General features: G+C 42.4%; 1 non-coding gene across 1 annotated transcript; it reads right to left on the reverse strand.

The window, feature by feature from the left end:
- Positions 1-4,692: 4,692 nt before the first annotated feature.
- LOC122090223 lies at positions 4,693-4,799 on the reverse strand. Its single transcript, XR_006143464.1, has one exon. It is a non-coding gene; the product is annotated as a small nucleolar RNA R71 (small nucleolar RNA).
- Positions 4,800-15,467: the final 10,668 nt, after the last annotated feature.

Consider the following 15,467-nt stretch of genomic DNA (forward strand, 5'->3'; position numbering starts at 1 on the left):
CGAACATTTTTCACAATTATTCCCATTCCGTATGCATGGCTTAGTTATCACACATATATGCATTGATTGAATTTAAAAATCTATGTACACTAAAACAAGGTCAATATAAAGTCTATATTGTGCTAATTCTATTGAGAAATTATACCTGAGCTTGACCCCTAATTCGGGTCAAGAGGGGTGGACACCCTGGTTGATGCTTCTACAAACTTTCTTGTTGATTCTCCTGGTTCAAGGGAACATGGTCTTGACCTCCAACTTCCTTTCTCAAGAGATGCTGACTGTGATAATATTCGGACATAATTTCGGCTAGGAACAGTTACTTTTGGATTGGAATTCTAACAGAACTTCAGCTAGGGAAGGCTACTTCCGGGCCTAGACTGAGGTGGCAATTTGGTAGAGCTTTCATTAGAAATGGGCTACTTCTGGATTTTGGCTGAGGTGGTACTCTGGTAGCTTCCGCTGGGGATAGGCTATGGGAGGGCTAGGCTGAGGTGGCATTGGGGCAGAGCTTCCGCTAGGAATGGGCTATGGGAGGGCTAGGCTAAGGTGACACTCTAGCAAAGCTTCCATTAGGAATGGATTGAAACCTAAATGGTTAAAGAACTTCGTAGGCCCGAAGAACACTTCAAAGATTCGAAGAAATCTTACAAAGATCTCTCCAAAGACTTGAAGAACCTCAAAACGGTGTGGGAGACTAAAGTAAAAATTTTCCTACTCAAAATCTCACTCAAAGAAGGCAAAGGATTGAAGAGTTTCGAAGGCCCGAAGAACACTTCGAAGATCTTATGAAGATCTCTCCGAAGAACACTTTGAAGATCTTATGAAGATCTCTCCAAAGAACACTTCGAAGATCTTATGATGATCTCTCCGAAGACTTGAAAATCCTCAAGGGGGGAAAGGGGTGGAGAGAGGGCAGAGCTTCTCTACTATGGGATGCTCACTAAGAGGCTTGGGTTGTTGTGGTGTTGTGTTGGTGTGTAAAACCAAAGGGAGGGGGTATTTATAGAATTTTTGGACCAATAGGGAGGAAAGAGAAAATTCCTTAACCAGTGGTGGTAAAAAGTAATTTTTCTAAACCAATGGGGTGAAATAAGAAATTTTGGACCAATGGGGTGGAGGGTAAATTACTTTGGCCAATGGGGGGAAAAGTAATTTTTTTAGACCAATAAGGTAAAAAGATTCCTTTTTGGACCAATGGGAGGCTACGGTGTAGGGTATGCTAGTGGGGAAGTATGGGGTACACAGGCGGGTGAAGAGGGAATCCCTTCTCCAAATAGGTCACCAAAATGGGGATTCTGATTTCTGGCAAGGGTGTCGGGGACTCAACAGGGGGCTAGGGCTAAAACAAGGGTGCTGGAGCTTCAGCAGGCAGGGGTGCTGGGGCTCTGGCATGGGTAATGGAACTTAGTTGGGTATGCGTGGGGCTTGGTCGGGCACACATGAGGCCCGAGTAGGGGGCAAGGCTTGGGTGCTCGCATGGGTGGAGTTCAAGCACTCAAGGCAAGGCGGGGGTGCTCACATGGGTGGGATTGGGCACTCAAGGCAAGTCATGGGTGGTCACATGGGCGGGGTTTGGGCACTCAGGGTAAGGCATGGGTGCTCACATGGGCAGGGTTTGGGTGTTCATAGAGTAACTTCTAGGAATGATTACGAGAGATCTAATGGTTTGATTTCATTGTACCATATATCGTTAGAATCGTGATTCTGAGTACTATGCATCTGTATGGTCAACTAGGACCGAATTCCTTCATATATGAAATATCATAATTGGACCCTTCTTTTCTCTCACACGGAATTTCTGGGAATTTTGGGCAAGTATGGAATGCTTCTGGGAATAGTTACCTCAGTTAGTTGTCATCTTTGTCTATCGGAAGCGAAAGATTGTGTCCAAGATTCGTAAGTCATCATAGCCAGAGAAGGGTGACAAAATTGGGTGTCTATAGTGGGCCTGTGTGGTTTGGGGACTAGGAAGGAGAGGAGTGAGAGACTCAGGTTTTGTGGGTGATAGAGTAAGAAAATACCTTCTTGAAAAGGATCTCTTCTGATTCTGTAAACAACATTGAGTTTTTTTTTTTCTTTTTTTTGTTTTACTAAAACCCTCTCTTCTCTCTGTTTTGATTCTTCTATAGTGGATTAACTTGTAAATTATCATCTTGTTTTGTTTATTTAAACTCAGACTTATTTCCAACTGGACCTTGGCTTGCACCATAGAGGCATCATGCTTCTAGGTATTGAGTGGCACCCTTTGTTATGTCCTTCCATTTGTTAGACATTCATTGTCTAATGGGAGGATCATATAGGATTTCCCAATAAACTCTGTACAAGAACACCATTGTCTTAAAATTGTGGATGTAAGCCAAATCTTTCGTTTCTTTCTTGGAGTGGTTACCTTTGGGGACTCTCTTTGGTTTGTTTTTTTAATTTTTTTTGGCTTACACTTTCCTTTAATTATAGTTCTGCTTGATCTAACTTCAATTTTGTACTTGGATTTTCTAATGATCAAGTACCATATAGGACATTTCATGTGGGTAGACAACCACCATCCTGATAAGGATATTGATGAGCACAAATATGATAATGGTTTCAAGAATTATCTATAAGGAGGATATGATAATTGATGAGCACATTTATGTGTGAAATCTTAGGTAGTAAAGCATGCATTTTTACATATTTAGAATGGAGCTACCTTGGGTTTTACTTTCTTTTTTGCAGGTTTTGTTTTTTAAAGGCCTTAAGGACTATCAGGTTCTATATCTTCAATTTTACAAGTAAAGAGGTCCTGTTTCTTTTTATGGTTGCGAAGAGGATGAAATTCTGAGCAAGATGGACGTGTTGCATTAAAAGTATACATCCATTTGGTCACCCGTACAAGTGATTATTCTTTTCAGCCAGAAAAAGAATAATGGTTCAAAACTGAATCGAGATGCAGAACCAGCCTGTTTGTAGTTGTCCCAGGTGTACAAGGAATATTCCAAATGCCAATAAGGATCGATGGACCCCCAAAATATTGGATACCTCTGCCTCTCCATATGATTTTTCTTCCCTCTCTTTTCTCTCTCTTATCGCTTCACTCTCTCTTGCTACCACCTCAGTATTTTAGATTCCAACTAGGAAACCAACTTGTTGTCCTAACCCTACCCCCATCCCCTATTTAAGGAACACACTCAAGCAAGGAGTGGACCACTCTCTCTTAGGATTTTCTTTAGTCTCTCTTGTCCTCTAGGTTTAGTTCTTCTCTAGTTCTTTGGTTTTGCTTTTGGCTTATGCACTTATGTAATGGAGTTCTACTTAATAAATGCAAGTTTCTTTTATGTTCATGGTTTTATTTTATTCAGTTGTAAGTTTACTTTCTAGTTCTAAGTGACGAGAACAAGCTATGGAGCATCTCTTTCAAGTTCAGTTTTTCAAGTTCAAATTTGTCTTTTCTAGTACTAACAATTTCAGATTTGGTTTATTCCAGATCTGGTTTTTAATACTGGTAGTATTTTAAATCTCAACCAAGTTTTCAAGTTTAAGTATTGAAGTTCAGGTAGGTAGGCTTCTCATAAGTCTTCTCTTCCCCCTCTCATTCCCTCTTCTGAGTACCCTTTCCTTCTTAACTTAGGATTTTGCTTTCAATCTTGACTTTATTATTTTCCCTTTCCCCTAAGGTTCACGGCTAGTGTATACGTTGGCTCTGCCTCTCCTGGCCTGAGAACCATCCTCTTTATTTTTAGTTTTTAATTTTAGTTACTTTTTATCTGTGTGGTTTGATTATTTAAATTCTTAGATGCGTTGGTTTAGGGTGTTAGTTAGAAGTAGATCATTATAATTAATTAGTTCACTTTCACATTACTTTAAGAAGCCAAAAATAAAGTGGCTGCTCTCCTAGTGTTTGACCCGTTAGCTACACTGATCCGTACGCTTGTAGTTACTTTTTAAATATCAAACAAGTTTTAAATCAGAGTGTTTTGTTTGCTTTGTTTTGTTTTTTTTTTTTCTTTTATTGAATTCCTGAGAAGAACAATTTACAATAATAATTATATTGGTGGAGGTGGCCAAGCTAGGTTTTGCCCTATAGCAGTACCTCAGGAATTGACCTGAGCAACCCTAGATCCTTACCGATAAGCTCACAAAAGAAAATCAGAAAAAAGTTTTCAAAAAATTTTTCATTCTTTTATGTTTGTGGTTTGTCTTATTCTAGTTATTGATAGTGTTCTATTATTGCATAAGTGCTGGGTGGGTACGTAATAGTGGGAATAGGTTAGAAAGAAGAGATCCAACAAGTAGTGACCCTATACATTTACTCTCTTTAGTACCTTTCAATATGGGAGATCAACAGCAAAATCCTCCACCTAAATCTCTGAAAGATAGGTTCTATCCTACTAGAATAGCCCAACCTTTCTGCATAGTTTTACACAAGCCCAGGGCAATAATTATGAGCTCAAATCTCAGTTCATCACTATGTTGCCCCATTTTCATAGGCTGTCCTTTGAGGATGAATACCTATTCCTTAGGGAATTTGAAGAAGTATGTGTTCTAATTAAAGTCAAATAGCTTTCTGATGATGTTGTTAAGCTTAGGTTCATCACTTTTGCATTAAAAGACCAAGCTAAGAAGTGGTTGTATGGGTTATCCACAAATTCCATAACCACATGGGAGAAATTCACATTTGTCTTCCCCAAGAATTTTTTCCCAACTCACAAGACCAATAAGCTTAGAAGTGATATCCTCCAGTTTAGGCAAAAGTCTAGTGAGTCATTTTCTAAACTTATGGAGAGATTCAAGGATCTACTTCAAGAATGTCCTCACCATGGCATAGACTTATGGCATTTATATCAGATTATTTATGAGGGTATTGATTACCCAACTAAACAAATGATAGAGTCTATATACCCTGGGGGATTCACATCCTTTGCAGATGAAAGAGAGGCATGGGAAGTCTTACTTGGCCTAGCTGATACAACCCATGAGTGGGAGTCAACCCAAGAAAGTGAAAGAACTATAGGATGGAAAGGATATTTTGTGGATGGGATAGTAGCCAAGGAAGCCCATTTGGATAGCCTAATCAAGAAGATTGAGGCTACTGTTCCTAGAGAGCCATCATTAGTCAATTTTGTTAAGATGTGTGCTTGGTGCCAGTCCCCTATACATGTCATAGAAGAATGTCCCAACACCTCTGGGAGCACTTCTAATGAAAGTGTTAATGCCTTATATTAGAATAATCCATATAGTAACACCTACAATCTAGGATGGAGAAATCACCTAAATTTCTCCTAGAATAAGGGCAACCAAGTAGGGCCTTTCAATTTCCATAATCAAGGTCAACTTGGACCTCAAAGACCTCCCTTTGCACAACAGCCTTTTGGACCTAATACTTTTCCTAGGCCAAATGTAGGACCTCAGGCTAGTCTTCCTAGGCCCCCTCTCCTGTCATCGTATCAGCAACCCCTTGAGTTTACCAACACTGGAAAGGCAACTAGAATAAGTGACTTAGAAAAGAATATGACCCTCTTCATGAAAAACCATCAAAATCTTACGAGAGAACTCACCCAAGTTTTCTTAATTCTACGTGAGAGGGAGAAGGAAATATTGCCCAGTCAACCAGAGCCTAACCTTAGGCATCAGCCGGTTAGTTCACAAGCACCCACTAATGCATCATTGAATGTGGCACAAGGTCAGACCCAACAAGGCCCCTCCAACCAATGTAATGTCGTTTATGCCCTTAGGAGTGGCCGAGAGTACCAACAGAGTATTTTTAAATCTTCCCCATCTATTACTCCTATTAACTCTCATCTGTTGATAACACAAGTGCACCTCCTGTTCCAGGTTTGTCTGATGAACTTAAAGCAACTAAAGATGATTTAGTTGAGGAAGCTAAAAATGATTCTTCTGAAAAAGAGAAAATTCCTAATAGTCCTTATGTTCCACTTGTTCCCTTTCCTAATCACTTGGTAAACAGAAAGAATGCTTCCATGGACAAGATTTTATAAGTCTTCAAAAAGTAGAAGTGAACATCCCTCTTTTGGATGCCATATCCCAAATCCCCGCCTATGCTGAGGTTCTGAAAGATTTATATACTCACAAACGTATCACTGGTGTGCCCAAAAAGACATTCTTGGTAGGAAACATTAGTTCCATAATTACTCAACCTATAGCCACCAAGTATAAGGATCCAGGGAGTGCTACCTTTGCTTGTGTCATAGGCAACACCCACATTGAGCATGCCTTACTTAACCTTGGCGCAAGTGTGAATCTTTTGCCTTATCAGGTGTATAAGCAACTAGGATTGGGAGAATTGAAAACCACTGAAACCACTCTTCAGTTGGCAGATAGATCTATTAAGATTCCTAAAGGGATGGTTGAGGATGTCTTACTTAAAGTGGAAAATTTTATTTTTCCTGTTGATTTAATTGTGTTAGATATCAAGCCCTTCTCAACCAAGAATGAGATCCCAATAATTCTAGGAAGACCATTCCTAGCTACCAGTAATGCATTAATCAATTGTAGGAATGGTTTCCTAAGGTTATCTTTTGGTAATCAAACTATTGAGTTTAAAATTTTTAGGATAGGTAAGCAACCATATATGAAAAAGAAGAAATCAATATGCTTGAGGATTTTCTAGATTTTTCTGATGATTTAATTACCAATTTTGAGATTGTTTTGATTCAGAATTCCAAAAGTCGGATGAGTTGGATGATGATAGTGAATTTTTTTTTTCTGAAGTCTTGAGTATTCACACACCTATGGAGCCTTTAGGACCTCGTTCCAATCCCATCTCCAAACCTTCCATAGTTGAACCTCCTAAGCTAGATCTTAAGGAATTACCATCTAATTTGAGGTATACTTTCCTAGGGCCTGACCAAACTCTTCTGGTAATAATTTCTTCAAATCTGACTTCTATCCAGGAAGAGGAATTGCTTAAAGTGCTAAAAGACAATAAGGAAGCCCTAGGTTGGACCATGACTGACATCAAGGGTATAAGCTCTTCTATTGTGCAACATCATATACATCTTATAGAGGATTCCAAATCATCCATAGAACTCCAAAGAAGAGCTAATCCAGTGATGAGAAGCCATTAAGAAAGAGATCCTAAAGTCCTTGGATCATGGAAAGATTTATCCTATTTTTGATAACCAATGGGTAAGCCCAGTTCATATAGTGCCTAAGAAGTCTGGTGTTACTATAGTTCCCAATGCTAATAAAGAACTGATTCCAGCCTATGTCCAATTAGGGTGGAGAGTGTGCATAGACTATAGGAAACTTAATGCGACAACCTGGAAGGACTACTTCCCATTACCATTTATTGACCAGATGTTAGAGAGGTTAGCTAGACATGAATATTATTGTTTTCTTGATGGACATTTCAACTATAATCAAATCCCAATTGCTTTAGAAGATCAACATAAGATCCCTTTTACATGCCCGATGGAACATTTGCTTACAGGCGTATGCCCTTTGGGCTTTGCAATGCCCCTACTACGTTCCAATAATGCATGATGAGCATTTTTTCTGATATAGTTGAAAAATTCTTAGACTTATTTATGGATGACTTTTTGATTCATGGAAATTCCTATTCTGAATGTCTTCACCATCTTTCCCTAGCCTTGAAAAGGTGCATATCTAAGAATTTGGTTTTGAATTGGGAGAAATGCTATTTTTTGGTTAAATCTGGGATTTTTTTAGGCCATATAGTATCCAAAGAGGGAATTAAGGTAGATAGAGCCAAAGTGGATATAATTGTTAATTTACCACCCCCCAAACTATTAATGATGTCTGGTCTTATCTTGGTCATGATGGCTTCTACAGAAGGTTTCTTAAGAACTTTAGTCAGTTAGCCCGTCCTCTCACCTCACTACTTCTTAAGAAGGTTTTCTACAGAATGCCTAGAATCCTTTGAGCAACTTAAGGAGTTAAACAATGCACCCATTGTTCAGCCACCTATTTAGACTGAACCTTTTGAACTGATGTGTGATGCTTCTGATTTTTCCATAGGAGCGGTTTTGGGACAAATAATTAATAAGCTACCCACTGTCATTTACTATGCTAGTAGGACCCTAAGTGATGCACAACTCAACTACACTACCACTGAAAAAGAATATTTAACTGTTGCGTTTGTATTAGAAAAGTTTTGGTCTTACTTAGTTGGGTCATATGTGGTGGTGTATACTGATCATTCTGCTCTTAGATACCTTATTTAAAAGAAGGAATGACAAAGCCCATCTCATTAGGTGGGTTTTACATTTGCAAGAGTTTGATTTGGAAATTAGGAATAAGAAAGGAAGTGAAAACCTAGTTACAGACCATTTATCTCGGCTTCCTGATTCCTTGACAAGAATTTTTCTGATGAATAGTTACTTATAGTGTCCAGTGAACCATGGTTTGCTGACATTGTCAACTTTTATTCTCAGGTGTGACTCCGGATCACTGGTCCACCTAAGATAAGTATAGATTTCATTCCCAAGTTAAGTACTTTTTCTGAGATGATCCTTATTTGTTTAAGATGTGTCCGGATCAGATTATATGACGATGTGGTCTTGATCATGAGTAGCATTCCATTCTCTCTTTTTGTCATGATCAAGCATGTGGAGGCCATTTTAGTGTGAAGAAGACTATGACCAAAGGTTTACAGTGTGGATTCAATTGGCCTAGTCTCTTCAAGGATGCTTTTATGTATTGCAAGTCTTATAAAGCCTGTCAATCTTTAGGACGTATGACTAAGAGAAATATGATGCCCCTCAACCCAATTCTAGTTGTTGAAATTTTTTATGTGTGGTGTATTAATTTCATGGGACCATTCCCTAATTCTTTTGGGAATTTATACATTTTATTGGCTGTAGATTATGTTTCCAAATAAATTGAAGCCATTGCCTATCAATCTAATGACCACAAAGTGGTAGTCAAGTTTATGAAAGAGCACATTTTCTCCCGCTTTGGTAGACCACGTGCTATTATTAGTGATAGGGGTGTACACTTTTACAATAGGCCTTTCGAGGCCTTGATGTAGAAATATGGGATCACCCATAAGCTGGCTAGTGGTCAGGTTGAGGTATCCAATAGCCAGATTAAGCAAATTTTGGAAAAGACTGTCAACCCTAATCGTAAGGAGTGGTCTAATTGATTGGTTGATGCCTTATGGGTGCATAGGACTACTTATAAGATCGATTTGGGTCAATCTCCCTACTGTTTGGTGTATGGGAAAGCATGTCACTTACCGATTGAGTTAGAACATAAGGTGTTTCGAGCTATCAAATAGTTGAATTTTGATCTGTCTTCTACTGGTACTCATAGAGGACTCCAACTAGCAGAGTTGGAGGAGATTAGGAATGATGCCTATGACAATGCTAGGATTTATATAGTGAAAACCAAGTGTTTTCATGATAGACAAATCCTTAGGAAGTCTTTCATTCCTGGTGATAAGGTTTTGCTTTACAATTCTAGGTTGCATATTTTTCTAGGCAAGTTGTGATCCCGTTGGGATGGTCCTTATATTGTGCAGACTATTTTTTCTCATGGTGCCATTGAGGTTTTAAACTCTAGCACAGGTGCAATTTTTAAGGTCAATGGTCAACGTCTAAAACAATTCTTTGAGCTTCCTACTACTGCTATTGAAGAGGTCATGGATCTCCATGAACCTCTTTATATAGATGACTGACTTTTACCCAGGTATGACCCCCTTGCATTGTATTTGATTTTAATTCTTTCCATGCATTGAGGACATTGCATGACTTAAGTGTGGGGGAAGGAAATCAATTTCTTTTTGTTTTTGTTTTTTTTTTTCCTTTGTTTTTTTTCTTTTGTTTTTGAGCTTGCTAAGGATGAAATCCTACTTTGACTTTTGGTTAATGATCATACCATTCAGTTGCTTGATGTATGAAAGTAAGAATTTTTTATTATGGTACTTGATGCAATAAAAATTGACTAGCCAATCTTCTTCTGATGCTCCAGTAGATTTGCACAGAAGAGAAGGTAGGGGAGAGCTGGGCTGACCCGACAGGGGACTCTCTGATGCCTATGTTAGATCTTTCCACAACAGTTACTCAAGAGAGCTTTTAGTGAAAAAAGTGTTCTATCCCCTGTGATAGAGGCTTACGTTGATATTTATAGGCTGCTGATGGAAAGAGAAGGAGAGAATTTTGTGGGGAGTCCTATTAGGCGTGGAGTCCTTGAGGGGAATGGATCTATGATTCTGGCAATATTTTGGGTTCTAGGGCAAGTTCTAGGAATATTCCTCTCTTATCCTGAAGGCACAAGTTGTGAGAAGGGTGGACACTTCTGGTGACATGCAGTAGGTTGAGTCTTGCCCCTATAATCAGGGGTCACATCCCTTGAATGTAGGAATTGATGTGCATGCATCTCTGTGCACTTTACTTGTGTGTGCCGAATAGAGGTGAGGGTCAGACTGAGAGGAGTCTGAGGTGGTAGGTCAGCCTGAGGAGAGACCGAGGTGGTAGGTCAGCTTGGGGAGAGAACGAGGTGGCAGGTCGGGCGAAGGAGAGACCGAGGTGGTAGGTCGGCCTGGGGAGAGACCGAGGTGGTAGGTCGGCCTGATGAGAGGCCAAGGTGGCAGGTCAGCCTGAGAAGAGACCGAGGTGGAAGGTCGGCTTAGGGAGAGACTGAGGTGGTAGGTTAGCCTTCTATTTAAGTTTGCATACACACTTTAGCCGTGCTGAGGATGGGGATATATTTTGCCTCATCACCAGCAGTTTGGATTGGTCTACTAGAGCATTTAATTTGATCTCAACTCTCGTACAACGTGCACTATCTATTTGGCGTGAAATGTACTACTTCTGCCACATGTCACTTCAATGTTATTTCACCTTGGGTAGGCGAAGAGGTGGATTTGGGTGGCCATTGATTTCGGCCAGATCCAGCCATTCATTTATCACCTACATCTCTTATAAATAGGGCACTTTTCTTCTCAGAAGACATTGTGTTTGTTCAAGAGATCAAGTCAGCTCAGCTCGCTCATAGCAAGTCTATCCTTTGACACTTCAGCGTAGTTATCTGCTCATCTCGGCTTCATATCTTCAACCATCAAGTTGCTCCCATACTATGGTCCTGACTCGCTCTTCTTCTGCTCATCCCTCTGTTCTTTCTAGCATTAGGCCTAGTGATCCCAACATGTCGTCTGTTTATGATTCTGACCCTGTCCAACCAACCCCCTTGATAATTGTAAGGCCTGGGGAGAACCACCCTGAGTGCCCCATCCTTGATGATTCATCCTCTAGTGGTGATACTTCAAGTAGTTTAAGATTCGACAGTGGCTCAAGTTTGGATAGTAGTTCAGGCTCTGAGTCTACTGACGGGGCCTTACCAATGGCCAACCTGACCAGGGGGGCCTCAGCTCAGCCCCCTAGTGCTACGGCAGTGGGGACCTTAGTGTCTGGACCATCCCGCACTGAGTGTTCTGAAGGAGGCCTAGCAGGATCTGAGGGGGAGGGCTCAATCTCCTCCGTTGGTGGGAAAAGAACCGCCGCAAACACAAGGAGTATCCTTACGCCCAAGGTCTTAGACCTAATCCGGGGTCGGTATAGTATCCCGGAGTATGTAGTGATGCATGCCCCCGATAATGACAAGAGCATGGATGCTTCTAGGGACAAGGTGACTCTCTATGATGTAGCCTTCCAGAATGATCTCAGGACCTAGGTCCCCAAACTGGTTAGCTCTCTGGAGTACTGGGACCTCGCCTCAAGCCAAACTACTCCCAACTCCTGGTGTATTCTCCTCGATTTTGAGGTGTTCATCTCGAAGCTGGGCCGAACCGTAACTCTAGCAATCTACTTGGTGAAGGGGCACCCTTCGGGGTGGTACTACTTTACTAAGAGGGATAGAGATGGTCCCTATGGAGACTTAAAGATGTTCACCCACATGCCTTCCTCGGTGAAGAACTGGAAGGATCGATTCTTCTACGTGGCGATGGAGGGGAACCCTTTGAAGGGTAAATGGACAAAACCTAATTTGTTGAAGATGAACCGTGCTCCAAAGTTGTCAAAGGCTGACCTCTAAACCTATTAGATGTGTTTAGGTGGGGAGGCCGTGGATGCCCAGAGGTTGCAGCATGATGATTTTCTTTGAGAGTAGGAGCTGAGTTAGGTCCCTAAAGAGGGTGAGGGTCTAATTGAGTCATCTCCTTCTTTCCTCAACAGGTCTTCGTACTAACTCAGCTTGGCTCATCTTTGTTTTGCAGTGGTGAATGTGAAGGTGGACCCAAAGGTTCTTGCCACGGCGATGGCGGAGGCACGGAAGAAGGAAGTAGTCAAGCACGCCGTTCAAAAGTTTACGGATAAGGGCAAGGCCATCCTAAGCCTGGGCTTTGGCAAGAAGACCGCTCTGCCCATTGATGGGGGACATAAGGCCTCAACGATCATTATAGAGGGTAAATTTGGAGTGGAGACTAACAAGTACATGCCTCGGCACGAAGCTCCGGGCTCATCCAGGGGCCAGAGGGTCCTTCTGGAGACAAGGCCCAGGGGCCGACCGGCACACTGTGCCTAACCATCAATGGCTAAGAGGGCCAAAAGAGGAGGTGGTCACCTGATGAGGGGGCATAGCCTGGTAACCTTCCTAAGGCTGTTCGGACGGGGAAGAGGACTTCACCGACTTAGGAGGACCTGATTGAGAGCAGACCGTGCTGGACCCTAACAATGCCTGGGTCTGGTGTCATCGAAGCCATCCCAGGAGGGACATTACTGAAGCAAAGAAGTTTTCTCCTGTCGAGTTTATGGACTAGATGTATATGCGGATTGGCAACGTGAGTTTCCACAACCTTTATTTTGTATTTCTTAAGTTTTGGGTATTTCTAACCACTCTATTGGGTCTTTAGAGGGCTTCAATTTCTCAATCGAGGTTGCTCACCGGTTCGAGGACATGGCTGTCGCTTGTTCGAAGGTAGAGGCAAAACACTTTCATGGGGAACTACACAAGGTCATGGGCTAGCTGGAGGTTAAGAAGAAGAGGGCCCAATCTGAGGAGGTCCGTGCAAATAATGTCGAGATGAGGGCTGGAGAGCTGGAAAGTGATGTTACTAAGCAGCTTAGGGCCAACAAAAACTTGATAAAGGATAACGATGCCCTCTAGGGTGAGTTGTCTGAGGCTCAGGATGCCAGCAAGAAGAAGGAAGAGGAGCACGCAGCTAGGATCTGTGAGATGGAAAGACAGCACAGGGCTGACCTGGAGGCCAACGATGAAGCTGCTGCTGGGAGGTGGCTGAACTCCCAATAGGTCAAAAGTGGTTGATTGACGTCAACATTGCTTCATTTCAAGCTAGCTCGGACAATGCCATCCAGTTCATCCTGGGAAGGACACCAGACTATGATTTGACGGACTATAAGCATCTCGCTCCTACCCCTACTCCTTCGTTGCAACTTGGCAGTCAGCCTGACGTTGGGGAAGAGGTGACCTAGGCTGACCCTAAGGACCACTCAGCCAAGTGAAGAGCCAGGCCCATAGATTAGCCACCCAATCCTTGTATCTTTATTGTTATTTCCTCTTCCTTTAATGTAAATTTCACCTTCGGGAGTGATGTATTTTGAGGGCTTTTACCCCTCTTTTCGTGAACGAAAATATTGGCTTTGATGTCTTCGTCTCTCAGAATTTTTGTGATTCTTTCTTTATATTCTTGTGTTTCAAGCACGGCTCCAAATGAGTTTTTATTTTTTTTTATTATTTTTCTTTTTAACTGTCAGAAGAATAAGGATTAGTCTAGCTGTCAGAGTGTGGCTCCATTCCCTAGCTGAGCTCGGAATTGGTCTTCCATGTCTATCTTATGGGCTCTTAAGGCACCAAACCTAGGTTTGGTCTTAGTAACACCGAGCTGGGGCTCAGTCTTAGAGGATGCCGAGCTGGGGCTTAGTCTTCACGGATGCTAAGCTGGGGCTCAATCTTGGTGCCTTAGGTGCTGAGGTCTTTTGAGGTGCCAAACCTAGGTTTGGTCTTGGTAGCACTGAGCTAGGGTGCGGTCTTAGAGGGTTTCGAGCTGGGGCTCAAACTTTGCAGGTGCCAAGCTAGTCTCGGTCTTGGCACCTTTGTTGCTAAGGTCTTTTGAAGTGCCAAACCTGGGTTTGCTCTTGGTAGCGTCGAGCTGGCACAGACCTATGCACCTGCCCACAGACCCACACCTTTACCTGCAGGCTTGTGCCCCTATGTGCACAGACCCACGTCCTTGAGGGCACAAGCCTGCGTCCCTGCCTATAGACCCGCGCCCCTGCTTGTAGGCCTATGCCCTCGAGGGCACATGCCTAGGCCAGTGCCTAGCTGCCTGTGTGCTGGCCAGTAAGCCAGCCTACACACATGAGTGCACTGGCTACTATCCAAGCATGCCTATGATTGCTACCCGTGCCCATGTCCCCTTTTCCAGCTATTACTCATGCATGCCTGTGCTTGCTGCCCATGCCATGGTGCCACGTGATGCGTCACACACCCACATGCCATTACTCGTGTGACATGCGCCGCACACCCATGACATCGCCAGCATTACCTACCCTCCTATACTGACCATACCTCGTGCACTTCAACCTAGTCCCACACGCTGCCGTCAACTGCTGGGACTGGTTTCCTATGACCCGATGGATGAAGAAATTTCCTCTTCACCCACTTAAGCCAAAAAAATCCCTTTTTTGCTAAGGATTCTCTCTCCCAAAAACCCCTCTTTTACCCATTGGACAAAATCCCTCCCCAACCATTTTGGTCTGAGGACCTCTTTTGCCCAGTGTATAAAAGCCCTATCCTCCCACTTGAGGCAAAACCCTTCTTTTATCTGTTGGATAAAGATGTTCACTCCTTCCCATTGGCCGGAAAAACCTATAAATACACCCCTCCTTTGGATTTTACACACCAAAATCCCACCTCACTCCATTGCAGTGAAACTTTCCTCCCCTCCCCTTCTTGATTTTCTTTGGGTCTTCAGAGCGATTTTCGTCAAGATCCAAAATCTTATTCGGATCTTCGAAGTGTTCTTCGGGACTTTGAAGATCTTCAATCCAAATCCTTAGTTCAATCTAGTTTTTGAAAAAAGTTGTATGTTCTTCAACCCCTCCTTTGAGTGTTCTTGAGTTTTACCAGAAATAGAAATCCCTCCCCCTTGAGGTTCCTCGGGTCTACGAAGCAATCTTTGTCAAATTCTGGAACTTTGTTCGGATCTTCAAAGTCTTCTTTTGGGGCTTTGGGATCTTTAATCCATTTTTAGGTCAATCCGTTTCTTTCCCAAAATAGCAGTTCCTAGTGGAAGCCTTGTCTAAGTGCCCTTGGAATCTTTCTAGAAATAGCCTATCCACAGCGGAAGCTCTACCAAAGTGCCACCTCAGCCTAGCCCTCCCTTAGCCTATCCCTAGTGGAAGCTCTATCGGAGTGCCACCTCAGCCTAAGCCCTCCCTAGCCTATCCCTAGTGGAAGCTCTGTCAGAGTGCCACCTCATCCTAAACCCAGAAATAGCCTTCACTAGATGAAGCTCTGTCCGAATCCAAATCTAGAAATAGCCTTCTCTAGCC

The sequence above is a fragment of the Macadamia integrifolia genome, chromosome 9, assembly GCF_013358625.1.
Source record: "Macadamia integrifolia cultivar HAES 741 chromosome 9, SCU_Mint_v3, whole genome shotgun sequence".
Taxonomy (NCBI): domain Eukaryota; kingdom Viridiplantae; phylum Streptophyta; class Magnoliopsida; order Proteales; family Proteaceae; genus Macadamia; species Macadamia integrifolia.